The following is a 16,283-nucleotide window of genomic DNA, read 5'->3' as shown; positions in this document are numbered from 1 at the left end:
ATAAGATGAAAATAAGAAGAAAATAGAAGCTTAGAGAGAATAACAATGGAGACTTAATGAATTATAGAAGATTGTAAAAATGTGAAAATTATTCTTTTAATTAGAAGAGAGTTTAAAAAAAAAGGAAAAGGTGAAAACCCAATTTAATTTGGATCATTGGATGTTGGTAAAAGAAAATTGAATGGTGCATATTTGAACTCAATTAGCCATTAGATACAAACATAAAATAATATAATAATACATATCTTCTTAAAATCATTTTCTTTTAAAAACCAACCACAAAACAAAAGCTCACCACGGTGTTAAATACTAATTGTTAGACATAAACATAAAACAATATTAAATTAATTTTCTTTTTAAAATCAATCCAAAAATCAAAAGTCCATAGTGTGTTATTCCTCATATGCTCCAAGTGGCATCTTCTATAGGTCCACTTTAATGAAGAAAAAAAAATCTGTCATGTCATCAACTTACGTTTTTTTTTCATTAGTATTGTTTCGGCCATATATTCTTCATTTGAGCTCCGATTTGAGTGATTCAAATTGCGTTGGAACCATTGTTCCCAACTTTACGCAATGGATGCTTCAAAACATGCAAATTTTAGTGAATAAGAGCATATTTGTTATCATCAAAATATTAATTAATTAATTAACTAACATTAATTAATTTAAGATTAAGGGCAAAAAGTCAACAATGCTCCCTTTTTATGATGACAAACAACTCGAGAAAAATTAAATCTAAGGCAGTATGTAATATGAAATATGTACTTGATGCACAATTCATATACATACATAATTTCAATTCACTTGAAAACAATGAATATTTCAATAATAACAATTCTCAATTCAATAATAACATGTTTCCATTTTTCTTATTACCTCTCCCCCATTTGGAATCAATTAAAAAAGGACAATTAAAAAAAATAACATAAAGACATGAAAGCTTCTCATAAATTATGAACACATAATTTTTCACTTCTTCTCTTATCACATGCCTTTTAAAAATGCAAGCAACAACATTGTAAGTTCAATAGGCATCATATAAATTTTAAGACCAATTTAACAAATTTCTCCCCATTTTGAAATCGATTGAAAACTCCCCCTTAATAAAAGACAAAAAGACATTTAGCACATAATTCAACTTGAGGGTAGAAATATTATTCAAAATTTTCATAAAAAAACTTATATTCCAAAGACGAGTACCCCTAAAAGGATAAACAATATGCATAAGAGGAACACACTACAATAAAGAGATCTATGAAATTCATATAAAATTGTATAGCTCCCCCTAAAATGAAATTTGAATAAAACCCAATGAAATAAAATTATTCAAGTAAAATTTAAGTAATTGAGATACCAAAATGTCAAATATGATAAAATAAGCATCAATTGTTAATAAACAAATAATGATACCAAATAAAAGTAAATCAACAGTATCATTAATATCACAAAGAGAGTATTATCAATCAAATATAAGCATGAGCATAACAAATATATTTATATTAATCTTGAACAAAATGCCAAAAAAAAAAAATTTTAATAAGCTATAATCAATTTCATCCCAAGGATAAATAACATATTACAAACTTAATATCCATTTAGCTCAAAACTTTCCAAGGAAAATACAAGGATAGAGCAAGCATCTAATCGGTTAAAAAACCAAATAATAAGCCACAAAGACAAATGCCAAAATGATGGATATTCAATCATTTCTCATAGCAATAAATTCAACGATCAATGAAATTCAAGAATTTAAATTCAAACATTTCAAAACCATTCAAGAGATATAATTTCCATAAAAGATACCAAGTGAAATACCTATAGCAATAATCCGAAAATAAGAGTTACCAAATATGCAACATTTCCTTTCTTAGATTCAAGTAAGTCATATTAGTTGCTCCAATTTGAATTAACTCTTCATTTGCAGTCCAAGCAACAATTGTTTCTTGAATCATACCTACGAAGAAAACTCAACCAAAAGATTTTGGTACCCATTTTTTGGATCCTTTATAGTTAGTGAGCAAGGATTTTAAAATCCATTTTAAATTAGTTCCAAAATTACTACAATTCATTTTTTGGCAAATCACAAGTATGATATCCATGACTAACTTCGCCACAAGAATTTATTTATAACTAGTTGATTTTTCACAATTTTTTTTTCAAATAAAATCTTCCTTAAGAGTATTTTTCAATTTAAAACAATTTGGTCTAATATGACCTTTAACTTCCCAATAATGACAAGTAGGTATACATTTTGATTTCACATGAATATCTCTCGCATTTACATGTTTAAGCACAAATTTACCACTATGCACACATGTAGATTTTTCATAAACATGTCTAGGCACAAATTTTTATTTTTCTCACAAATCTCTAACCTTTTCATACTTATTCACAAAATTCACATTATGAGCTATTTTGATCTATGATGATTTTGTTTATGCACAATTTTTGAATTTTCATGAATATGTCAACATTTTCAATAAAATTAGACATTGGGTAAAATATCTTGAGACATATAAGGGGTAACTTTAATAAAAGTAGTCTTAGAATTAGATGAACAATTTCCATTCACATAGCTTATTCCCCTTTTATTACTAAAAGATTTGCCCATGTCAATATTCTTGTCCAATTTTTGTGCACCTGTGGTCAATTTCTTAATGGGCTCTTTTGCAATTTTAAACTCTTTGATAGCAAGCAATTCTTTTCCATAAAATTATTTTTCAAGCAATTCTTTCCCATAAAATTATTTTTCTTATCAATATCACATTCAAAAAATTTAATCTTGTCCATAAAAGAAAACCTCTCTTTTTCTAAGGAAGTATTGATAGTTTCCAAGTCAATAATTTTATTTTTCAAACTAGCAATTTCATCATTTAATTCTAAAGAACAAGATTGAATTTTTTTCATTTTTATTTCTCAAATCATTCAATTCAATACTCATTCACATGACAAAGATCTAAATTCTTCATTTTGAACTTCAAAAAATTTATTCTTATATGTTAAAGCACATTTCTCATCATCATAAAATCTATTATCATGCAAAACATCATTAGTAGCTCTATTTTTCAAACAATCATTTTCATCTATCAAAGATTTATTTTCACTAGACAATGTCTTAAATTTCTTTGATAGTTTTAGATATTTAGAGCTAACTTTTTCTAAATCATGTTGCATACTTTCAGATGTATCATATAACTCATCATAAGATAAAGATTTGCGACTTACCCCATCTTTCATGTCTCATCACTAGAGTCCGTTTTCGAATGGGCCATCAAGCACAAAGAGAGCTTGTCACATTTTTTTGTTTTTCACTTCTTGAAACTTTTCTTGATTATTAGAATTATAATTCTCATTTACATCAAATAAATCATTAGTAGTACAAGAAGAATTTTCTACATTATACATATTATCAAGAAAATTTCAAATATCATATGCATAATTAAAATGTGGGATTTTATCACATATTTGTCTATCTAATGCACAATATATATGGTATTCCAAATATCACATATTTGTCTATCTAATGCACAATATATAATATGACAAGTGAGCAATGCATTATTCAATTCCAATTTTGATAATTCATGCTCACGAACATACACAATATTAAAATCCATAGCAAGTATAAAAGTTTACATTTTATTTCTCCAAACATCATAATTTCTATTACCATCAAAGAATGGAGGTCCAAGATCTTTTAAAGTTGCCATAGCCTTAGCAATTAAGCTTTTCAAATAATTTTTCAAAATATTAATAAGAACCTTTCAAGTATCAAAATAATATATGAAAAATGATTTACGTAGAAGAGCTACCTGCTCTGATACTAACTGTAGGATCGGTAGGGTAACCTTAAAGGGGTGAATAAGGTTTAATCAAACTAATTAAAACTTTTTCTAATGTGAGCCCAATTAAATAGATTAACAAACTTTTATAAATAAATTAAACAATAAATTCAACCTAAAATTATCAAAAAGTTAATAATACTACTTTAAAGCACCCAATTTGATTATAATAACAAAATTAATCATGAATATGGAAATTTAAGAACAACAATCAAAATAAACAAATACAAAAAATTAACTTTAAGAACAAAAATTGTGATTAATTTCATGCAATGAAGTACAATAACAAATTAATTACAAAATTAATAGGAGAGGGATAGAGAAAATGACACCGGTAATTTTGTAATGGTTCAATACAACCGGCCTACATCCACTTTTCAAGTTCCTCTTGGGTACTTCACTAGAAGTATTTGACTCTTTCCATGGCTTAGAGTCGAACTGCTACAACGTTCTTTTCCAGATGCAAGAACAAATCCGATCCTTTCCACGGTTGAGGATCAAACTATTACAACAACTCTTTTTTTTGTGATCAATAGCAACCGTTACAAAAGTTAAAAAAAATAAATAAAGAGCAAACTGAAGAATCAAATTCCTTTGCAGAAGAGCGTGAACGTCATGCATTTGAAATTCAATTTGGAAACACAAAAAATACTGATAAAAACTTACAAAGATTCAAAAAAGAAAAAACATAGCTATTAAGCATGCAAAGGAAGAAGAAATTACATACCCTTGAAGAAATTTCTTCTTCACGAATTCCTCTCCAAAAGTCACGAGTAGCGTTTTCCTCCCTCGAATAGTACAACACGAACACTGGAATGACAGTCCTCTGGACACCACCACGAAGTTACCTTGCTATTCTCTGGCAAGGGATGAAGATGTGAGACTTCTTTAATGCTTTTGGGAGAAGGAAAATGCAGAATGACAATGAGAGAGTGAGAGTTTTGGAGAGACGTCTTCTTCTTACAATTTCACCTTATGATCTCTACTGTCTGTATTTTTAATTCAAGGCAACCGTCAAAAGGAAAGATATGAGAGTTACTACTCCCATCAACATGATGTAGACATAACCTCCCTTAAGTGAGGAGTTATTTTATTAATATAATATTAATATTATATTCAAAATATAATATTAATTTTATAAACCATTAATCAATTATGCATCATAACCACATTAAAATGCAACTCTCCCTTATGACCCATGGTTTTAATATGATTCTCATTCATATTAATTTTAACCTTTAGTATTTATATAAATCTTATTCATATAAATAATGTTTGAATCATATTCAAATATTTGTTGGGTTGAATGTCCTAAAATTCGCACTTTGTAAAGTTAAACATATTCTATTATCAATAAAGATGTTATTCGACTTTTATTCAATAAAGTTGTTATTGAATTTTGTAAATTGCATTTGTAAATACTAAATCTAATAAACTAAGATCCATGGCTATTACATGAATACTTGAACTTTATATGGAGACATAAAGATGGATCAAGTTTGAGTTAATAGCCAAAACGGTCTATGTATATGGATAAGGTTGGGTGTTTTATTCTGGTAACACTATCGGATGCGGCCTACTTTGTAGTTGTTACAATATGTTGTAAGGTGTTACAAACGAAGTGATCCTAATTCGTTCATGTATTGACATGAGGAGTGGGGGCGTCCTATGCAATGAATTTGCGTAAGATTGGACCAAGAAATAAGTCACTCTTACTTTATAACGTTCTTTACTGTTTAAGACTGACTATTATGCTTAGATGACCTACGTGACTTGATCTTAATCCTACGCTAACTATGAACTCTTGCTTATTCGGGATTATCCTTATATTTGCATAGATGAGGGTTGGCTCAACAACACCAGCTCAATAAGCCTCCTATTTCAAGGGTAAGACCGGGTAGATAGCTGGGGACATAGGGTGCAAGATGGAATTCACGCCTACCCGATTTAAAGATGGAAGAAAGGTTGTTCTCTTAAGTGCTGAGTCTAGGCCTTGAACAAGGGGCCCCACCCTCTCATTGGCTCGAGAGGGATCCAGTTTGGTGATTGGATTACAAACCAATAGTTCATTAAAGGATCAGTGAAACTTAAGAAATAAGATGTAATTTCAAGGGTAAAACAACATTTGACCCTGTCGTTATTATGAACAACCTGTGAAGGATCGGCTTACTAATTATGATTAAATCAAGTGGACATAAATACATCTATAGTGAGGAGAGTGCAATTATCGAGTTGTAGTGGTGTGACTCAGTAGTTAACAAATATTGATTAATTTGGTCTAAAGAGTTTTAGCCAATTATTCTCAAATCGTTAGAGCTCATGATCTGTAGGTCCATAAGGTCCCTTTACTAGCTTGTAAAACATGAACACCTTGAATTAATAAATTGATTGAATTTGAAATAATATCAATTTGAAGTGTTCAAATTGAATTTAGGGTTTTCAATTTGAAGTGTTCAAATTTCACTTAAGATTTGAATAATTATATTTGATATAATTAAACATTTAATTTATCAAAATTAAACGAAACTGGAGAGCTTATAATATTTAAATATTGATTTAAATATTAATAACATAAATAGGATTTTTAAAATTTGGTGTTTGATTAATTTAATATTTGATATTAAATTGTTATTTAATTAACTAAAATCAAATTAATTTTCAGTTTTACTTCAACTTGAGAAATTGAATTTTGAAATTTTAAATTCAATTAATTTTGAATTAATTGAGATTAAAATTCAAATTGGAAATTAAGTTTCTTAACGAAGACATCCAACCTCACTTGAAATAGGAAGTAGATTGTTTCTAATTAGAACACCTAAGCCACTTAAACTTAAACTTGGATGTGGCATTGACTCTTCTCTTCAGTGCTTGCATGAAGACGAGGGATAAAACTCTTTAATTTTCTCAAATTTGGAAAGGTTGGTTGTTGGAAATTAGTTTTTGCACAAGAGTTCTTCTTCCTATTAAGACCTACTCTACTCCCTTCACAAATTCACATTTTTTTTTAGTTCCACCACTCAAATTCAAGGCTGAGAATAGTAGAAAAGATCTCTTGATGGTTCACTGAAGGTTTGGAACTAAGAAATTGTGAGGAGCAGTTTGGATTTGGAGGAATTGTTTCATGAAATCCTCTTTTGAAAATCATGTTTTGCATGTTTATAGAACTCAAATTAAATGTAATTAGAGTGTTTATTGATTCTGATTGCTTTCGTTACATATTTCTACATCCTATAAATATTTATCTCTCACAAGTTATATAGTTTTAATTATAAATTATATTTATAATTAACTATATACTATATGTATCAATATACATTATACTTATATTAATCATATTAATGTAAATAATATCTTCAATTCCTTTAAATAATTTGAAACTTCAAATTATTCTAAAAACAATTATCCCTTGTTTGATCCTTAGTGAGCTAGCAAGTGACCTTATGAACTTGCAGATTATAAGCTCGATTGATACGAGATTAATTAAGTAAACTTTTTAATTAAATTAATAAATATTTATTAACTGTCGGTCACTCCAATACCAACCAATAGTGAGTTGACCTTTCAAGAATTAGTCGTAACTACAACTGGAACAAATTACCATTGTACCCCTGTAATTACATCTAATATCTTAAGTACCACTGGTCCCTCTTATGAAAAATTAGTTATAGTCTAACTATAAACTAGACCCCTCTATGGCTAATGAGAGGGTGAACGCTTAATTGCTTAAGACCTGAAATCAACCCATAAGGGAACAATTCATCTATTTATCCTATGACTGGGAAAAAGTGAATTACATCTTATGTAGTTATGTTCCCAACTTTCCACTTGGACGAATCTCCAAAATGGTAGGCATATTAAGTCGACAAGTCTAACCATTCTCACCCATACAGATCAAAGGATCGCCCTCATAGGCAGGAGTTCACAACTCACCTAAGGATTAAGGTCAAGTTACCTATAGTTATCCTAGTGAAATGTAAGTCTCTTTAAGTAACGGTGTTATAAAGATATACTAATCATTTCGCAGTCCGGTTTTATGAAAACTCTTTGTATAAGATACCTCACTCACATGTCTTCATATGAATGGTCTAGATCATATCATTTGTAACACTTTATAACTATTGTAAGAATTACAAAGTGGGTCGTATCTGTAGTGTTACCAAGATAAGGTACCTAAGTTATCCATATACTACAGACCGTTTAGGTTATTACTCAAACATGATCCACTTGTATGTCAACTACATACATGTTTAAGTTACATAAAATAATATTGGATCTTAGTTTATTGAATTTTAGTTAATGCAGATTAAATGTTGAATAAAATAACACTTTATTTTATTAAATAAATAATTTGTGTATAAATAATTTACAAACTATGAAACCCACGAAATTTAGGACATCAACCTCAACAATCTCCCACTTGTTCTAAAGCTAGTGCAATGTACAATACAAAGTAGAAAACAAAGTACAATACACAAAAACAATAAACTAGGACATGCACTACACCCAGTAATATCTCCCACTTGTCTTAAACAAGTTTATGCATGTCTCATAGACTCAGACTCTCCAAGTGACCCTAAAAAACTTTAGCCATGAGAACGTTTCTAAATAGATCAACAACATTATGCTCCAAAGTGTTCTTCATGACAATCACGACCCCTCGATACACAATCCTCCAGATGAGGTGATATTTGCGCTCAATGTGCTTTCCTTTCTTGTGGCTCCTAGGCTCCTTGGAATTCGCCATAGCACCACTATTATCATAATAAAGGGTGATAGGCTTTGACATGTCAGGAACAACTTATAGGTCTATCATAAATTTCCTAAGCCATACAGCCTCTTTCACAGCTTCACAAGCCGCTACATATTCCGCCTCCATGGTAGAGTCAATAATGCAACCTTGCTTTGTACTTCTCTAGACTACAACACCTCTGTTAAAAGGGAACACTATTCCTGATGTGGATTTTTTAGAATCCCTTTTGAAAATCGGAGTCAGTATATCCTGTAAGGATCAAATCCTTAGCTCCATACACAAGCATGTAGTCCCTCGTTCTCCAAACATACTTGAGGATGGTTTTAACTACTGTCTAGTGATCAAATCCTAGGGAACTGATATGTACTGAAAATCCTTACTGCATAGCAAATGTCAGATTTAGTACATAACATTGCATACATAAGGCTGCCAATAGTTGATGCATATGGAATCTGTCTCATTTCCTCGACCTCTTGAGAAGTCTTAAGACATTATTCCTTGAACAATACAATTTCATGTCCGAAAGTAAAAAAAACCCTCTTGGAATTATGCATCGAATATCTATCAAGTATCTTGTCAATATACAATGCCTGCGATAAGGCTAGCATTTTTTTTTCTTACGATCTTTGTTGATATGGATCCCTAAACAAATTGCGCCTTTTCCAAATATTTCATTTGAAATTGGGCGGCTAGCCAATTCTTAACGTCTGTCATTAGACTTGATGGAGTAAACATGCATAAGGCAGAAGCAAACATAATCATTAAGCACTCTAATTACACTTAATTTGAGTTATAAGCATGTATAAAAATTGTTTTTCACATACAAGGGTTTCAGTTCATAACCTTTGAAGAATTCCACCTTAATTCTTCTCAATTATTCCGCTCTCCACGAATTTGACCTTCAAATTTACAATAGACCACCAAGAGAATCTTCTCTACTATTTGCAGCCTTGAATTTGAGTTGTGGAACTCAGAATTGAGAGGGAATTGGAAGTAGTTTGGAGAGGGTTTGAGAGCTCAAAGAAATTTTTTAGAAATTTCCAAAATTTCATAATTTCATCCACTTCAATTTCAGAAATTGAAGTATTTATTTACCATAATCATGCAAGTAGTAATTCTTTCAGCCATTTGACACATCAAATGGCAATAGAGTAAGTAGGCTAGGTGTTGATTTAGGAAAAAATCCACTAAAAAATCTAAAACTTGGATAAATCAACTAAAACCCATTTTCAAACTTAATTTAATTTAATTGTAACTTAATTAAATTAAAGGAAAAATTCAATTTCTAAAATTCAATTTTTAATTTGAAATTTATTTAATTTAGATTATTTAAATTAATTCATTAATAATTTAATATCAAATATTAAATTGATAAAACACCTAGTGAAACATGAACCCCTATTCATGTAATCAATATTTAAATATATTGAATTCTCCAATTATATTTAATTTCAACAAAATTAAACGTTTAATTATATCAATATAAATGTGCAAACCCTAAACTGAAATTGAACACTTCAAATTCAAACTTTAAATAGAAATTTGAACACTTCAAATTGAAACCCTAAATTGAATTTGAACACTTTAAATTCACTCAAAATTATAATCCAAGGTTTAATCTTTTACGAGCTAATAGAGGGACCTTATGGACCTACAGATGATGAGCTTCAACGATTTGAGATTAATTTGCTAAACTCTTTAAACCGAATTAATCAATATTCATTAACTATCTAGACACACCACTATAACTCTGTAATTGCACTCTCCTCGCTATAGATATATTTATGTCCATCTGATTTAACCATAATCAGTAAGTCAATTCTTCACAGGTTGTTCGTAATAACGGTTGGGTCTAAAGTTGTTTTACCCTCGAAGTTACATCTTGCTCCTTAAGTCCCGCTGATTCTCTAATGAACAAATGGTTTGTGATCCAATCACCAAACCAAGTTCTCTAAGATCAATGAGAGGGCGTGGCCCCTTGTTCAAGACTTAGAATCAGTACTTAAGAGAACGCCTTTCTACTATCCCTAAATCGGGTAAAAGTAAATTCCATCTTGCACCCTATGTCCCCAATTATCTTGTAAACCCTATACTCCGTTTTTCCTACAAAAGTGATTAACAAGCGTGTTAAGTAAAATTATGAAAAGAGGTAAAGAAAGTAGGAAGATGGAGGAAGAAAATTCTAAGTATTAGAAATACTTAGTTGGGTGAGTTTTAGATAACATAACAAGTAAAAATTGGCTAAGTATGGAAGCAAAGTGTAGACATGCATTGATGGAGAAGTGTGGACGCATGAGGTTGCGTGTGTAGCAACCAAGGCTTGTAGAGGCTAAGTGTTGAAGGCAAGGATAAACTATGCGTTGGTACTAAGGATGAAAGCATAAGTTGAAAGGCATGATGCGTTGATAAGGCATGCGGCAGTCTATATCGTGAGAGGTTGGCAAAGCATGCGGCAGCCTCAAGTTGTGCGGACATAGGCATTATGCATTGAAGTTGCGCGCGGTGATTGATCGGGTAGTAAAAGGAGCAATGCTATGCGAAGGTATGCGGCGATGCTACCCGAAGGTATGCGGTGATGCTACCTGATGGTATGTGGCAATGCTATCTGAGGGTATGCGGCAATACTACCCAATGGTATGCAACAATGCTACCCGATGTTATGCGACAACACTATGCGATGGTGTCATGTGGCAACACTACGTGATGGTGTCATGCGACAACACTATGCGATGGTACTATGCGGCAGCAGTACTAAACGACGAGCTAGATGATGGAGTATGTGATGTACGCTAAAGTTATGCTATGAAACGAGGAAGGCTTAACGTATGGTTGATATGATAAGACAGCTATGCGTGGGCTAGGACATGCATTGGCCTAGAAGTATACGACCAAAGGAGGGACGCAATAGCCTCTAAGTGAGCTGTGCGTTAGCCAGATTGGGCGATGCGTTGAGGAGGAAGTATAAGGCCATGGGGTTGCAAGCGTTGGCTTGGGAGTTGATCCTTGCGTTGATAACCAAGAGGGAAAGATCATCTTGGTAATTGATCAGCTAAGCCAGCTGTCATACTTAGGTTTGATATTATCTCTTAAGGAAGAGGTGGCAACTTGATGTTAAAAGGAGAATATACAGTTGTTAGTTTAAAAAGGGAAGCTCGACTTCAAACAGAGGTGGGAGAAGTTCGCTCGTGCAAATGAAGTAATTCCAGAGCCATTCAAACCTTGAGTATGTCTAGTTCCTGAAGTTGAAATGCCGGAGGGAGATTCTAGTGGAATCAAGCTAGAGTATGAAGAATCCGGCTGGAGGTCGTATTCTCGGGTAAGTTGGGCTAGTTTTGATAATTTGAGGATTTCGGCACGACCACGAGGAATTCTAAGCTGAAATTTTAAATTAAGCTTGCTAAGACATTTATAGACGAACGCATAGGGCATGCGTCGATGTGCCACAAGACGGGCGCATGCACAACGTTGCTGATCTGTTTACAAAGGCTCGAACACTTAGAAGGAAATCTCTTGAGAAAAGGCTTGGAAAATTAGTTATTAAAATTGTAAGTTAAATCTGGAATCTTGAGCAAGCAGACAGCTGCTTGGGTTGAACAAGCAAGCAGCTTTAAGGACTTGATGATGATGTTGAGCTCATGCGTTAGAGGTTGAATTGGCGCAAGGATGCACTGAGAAGCAATAGACCATGCAACACATATTGAAACCGAAAGCGCAAGTGCTATGTGGGCATTGGATCCTATAGGTAGTCGTACAAGGTGTTAGGCACAAGGTTGCGTTGAAGTTTATGGGTACAACCAGATGAACGCATGGGGCATGCGTTAATGTGCCACAAGACAGGCGCATGAGCTAAAAGATGGGCGCAAAGGTTGCTATGCGATGGGCAATAGGTGTGAGCTGAAGGCTTGGACGCATATGAGGCTTGAATGCCTAACGCAGGCATGGACACATGGTAATGAAGTTGCTACCTAGACAAGTTAAGGCCTAAGAATTTGGCTAAGTGTTTAACGCACAGTGTGCATATACATGAAGAGGATTGCTAAAGACTGTAGCGGTCAGTTCCAAAAAGACTTCCCTGCTGCTGCTCTGCCACTTAAAGAGTTAGGTTGAAGGAAGCTTAATTGAAAACCTGTATTAGTTAGTACACATGACTCTGTCAGATAGGGACTAGTATCCTAGATGGGGCTCATTAAGTTGTAATATTCATGTATGAAATGCTATAAAACCCTATAATGTAAATGTGTTAAGTTCTGAGTTAATTTGTTTAATTTATTGATGAAATGTACGTATTCAGGGTTTGAGAAAAATTTAACAGGCTAGATGGGCAGTAAGTGCCAGCAAAAGGGTTGGTAATTGCTGTAGTCACCATTCCATTCAAGTTACGAAGGTAATCTGAAGTGAGGTGTGACATATCTACCCGGTCTTTCCCCCTGAAATGGGAGGCTTATTGAGCTGGCGTTGTTGAGCCAACCCTCACCTATGCAAATCTTGTTGGAAATGGTGTCCGAAATCTCCTTGTAATCTCGTAGTTTGTAAACTATGTATAAACATATTGTTAAGTGTTATTTTATAAGCATATATTCAATCTAATAAACTAAGATCCGAGGTTATTTTATGTAAATTTAAACAAAAATGTAGAGATATACAAGTGGATCTTGTTTAAATAACAATCTAAATGGTCCGTAGTAGATGGATAAGATTGGGTACCTTATCCTGGTGACACTACGGATACGACCTGCTTTATAGGTGTTATAAATGTTGTAAATTGCTACAAATAATCTAATCCTGATCATTCATGTGAAGATATGTGGGCGGGGGTATCCTATACAAAGAGTTTGTATGAGACCGGACCACGAAATGATTAGTCTCTTTATATAACACTGTTGATAATAGACTTATGTTTCATTATGATGACCATAGGTGACATGACCTGTATCTTGAGTGATTTGTGAACTCTTGCGCATGAAGGCGGTCCTTTGATTTGTATAGGTGAGATGTGAGAGTGACCAGATTGCCAACTCAACAAGCTTACCATTTTGGGGATTCTTCTTATTGGGGAGTTAGGAACTCAACTACCCAAGATGGAATTCACTTATTCTCCGATGCAGGGGCAAGTAGATAAATTGCTCCCTTAATGGCTGATTCCGAGTCTTGAACATAGTGGCCATTGTTAGGTTAATGCCCTAAATCTCGTAGGGTTCAGTAGTTTGTAAACACCTGTATGAACAAACATTTTGTGATGTAATAATATGAGATATTTTATTCACTACAGTCTTTGAAATATGAGATATTTTAGTTGCATTAACCACAAACCAATAAACTAAGATCTCTGGTTATCGTTGTAACTTAAGCATGTATGTGATGACATATAAGTGGATCGTGCTTTAAGTGATAACCTAAATGGTATGTAGCATATGGATAAAGAAGGGAAACCTTATCCTGATGACGCTACAAGTGTGGCTCGCTTTTACAAGTGTTGTAAAGTGCTACAAATGGTCTGATCCTGACCATTCATGTATTAGACATGTGAGTGGGGATGCTCTATACAAAAGAGTTTGTATAAGATCGGACCATAAAATGTTTAGTCTCGTTATATAACATCGTTCATGACAGTGACTTTCATTTCACTAGGATGACCATAGGTACATGACCGTAATCTTGAGTGAATTGGGAACTTCTACCTATGAGAGCGGTCCTTTGATTTGTATGGGTACAAGTGGTCAGATCGCCGACTCAAACCTATGACTTTGGGGATTCGTGTGATTGAGGAGCTGGGAACTCAGCTACACAAGACAAAATTCACTTCTTCCCCGATTAAGGGACAAGTAGATAAATTGCTCCCTTAAGGACTGATTCCAGGACTTGAACAATGATCGCCACACCTTCTCTTGACCTAAAAAGGATTTACTCATAGTAGGACTATGATTTATTGTTCATTAGAGAAATCAGTGGTACTTAAGGAGTTAGATGTAATTATAGGGGCAAAACGATAAATTAGCCCAGATGTATTTACAAGCGATTTGTGAAGTGTCGTCGTACTATTGATTGGTTATATTCAATGGACACAGAAATATATTTGTAGCGCAAAGAGTGCAGCTGTCAATTTTTAGTAGAGTGCTCGACAGTTAACGGATGGTGGATATCATGATTAAAGAGTTGTGTAAGTTATTCACGTATTGTTGAAGTTTTAAGCTACAGGTCCATAAAGTCCCCTTAGTAGCTTAATGGATTCATGTTGAGAATCAGTTTTGGGGTTAATTTGAAGTGTTCAAATTAACAAGAAGAATTTTGATTATAAATGATATAGTTAAATTGCATCAATTGTATGAGATATAATTGACTTAATGTATTAGATACATTAATTGGAGGAATTATTATTAAATGCTATAAATGAGAAAAAAAGCCTATGGTTTATATGTTGCATGAGATGTGATATTAAAACTATAGGTTATGAATATATTATTTATTTGTAATTAAATCAATTATGGGATAAATGGTTTCGATTTTTTCTCCCAATAACCAACTTAATGGGAACTTGTGATCAATTATGGTAACTAATGGATAAAATAAAAATCGTTTTCATTTTTTCACTGTACGATCATTAAGCGATTGATAATTGGACGCACAAAAGAAATAGCTATACGATAGCTTGAGAGCATAAACGATCGTGCAACAAGTTTACTATAAGATAGGCACTTGTTTTCTAAACGATTGAGCACTCAATTTATACGATAGACTTTAGTCATCTCCCACTTATTCGATCGTGTATACGATCTGTCCATTCCTCTTTCCCTCTACCAAATCCATACAAAGCCCACAACTCTTGGATTCTCAAACTGAGAATACCAAGGTAGCCTTCTGGTGGTGTTTGCTTACTGTTTGAGGGTTAAGTGTTATTTGTTCGTGTTCAAGGAGATTGTTGAGGCGTGATGTTCGTGTTGATGAACGATTGTGCTGTTAGATCGAGGGAACGAGAAGAAAAGTTCTTCAAGGGCAAGTTCTCTTGATCCTTAGTATTTTCCTTTTGAAGCATGTTGTAATCTAGAGTATGCATAACTATTACTATTTGATTGTAAATGTGTATGTTCTGTCACAATGGGACTTGGAACGATCTTGCTTCTGCTCACTAGTCTCTTTGATAAGAGTTCCTTCAGTCACACCCTCTCTTGGCCAGAGAGGACTCAGTCATAGTGGGACTATGACTCATTGTTCATTAGAGGAATCAGTGGTACTTAAAGAGTTAGATGTAACTATAAGGGCAAGATGGTAATTTGGCCCAACTGTACTTACAATTTGTGGAGGGTCATCACACTGTTGATTGGTTATATCCAATGGACACAGAAATATATCTGCAGTGCGAAAAGTGCAACTGTTGGTCTTTAGTGGAGTGCCTGACAGTTAATAGATGGTGGATAATGTAATTAAAGTGTTTAATTAATTATTCACGTACTATTGAAGCTTCAAGCTACCGGTCCATAAGGTCCCATTGGTAGTTCAAAATGATTATGTTGAGAATAAGTTTTTGGGTTAATTTGAATTGTTGAAATTAATAAGAGGGAATTTAATTATATATGATATAATTCAATTAATTCAATTATATACGATATAATTGATATAATGTGTTTGATACATTAATTGGAGGAATAAATGTTTGAGTGAGATTCAAATAGTTGTTCATTTAATGTTTTATAT

Source organism: Benincasa hispida, chromosome 9, assembly GCF_027475165.1.
Source record: "Benincasa hispida cultivar pf3 chromosome 9, pf3_genome.v1.1, whole genome shotgun sequence".
NCBI classification, from domain to species: domain Eukaryota; kingdom Viridiplantae; phylum Streptophyta; class Magnoliopsida; order Cucurbitales; family Cucurbitaceae; genus Benincasa; species Benincasa hispida.
This window is presented reverse-complemented; position numbering follows the sequence as displayed.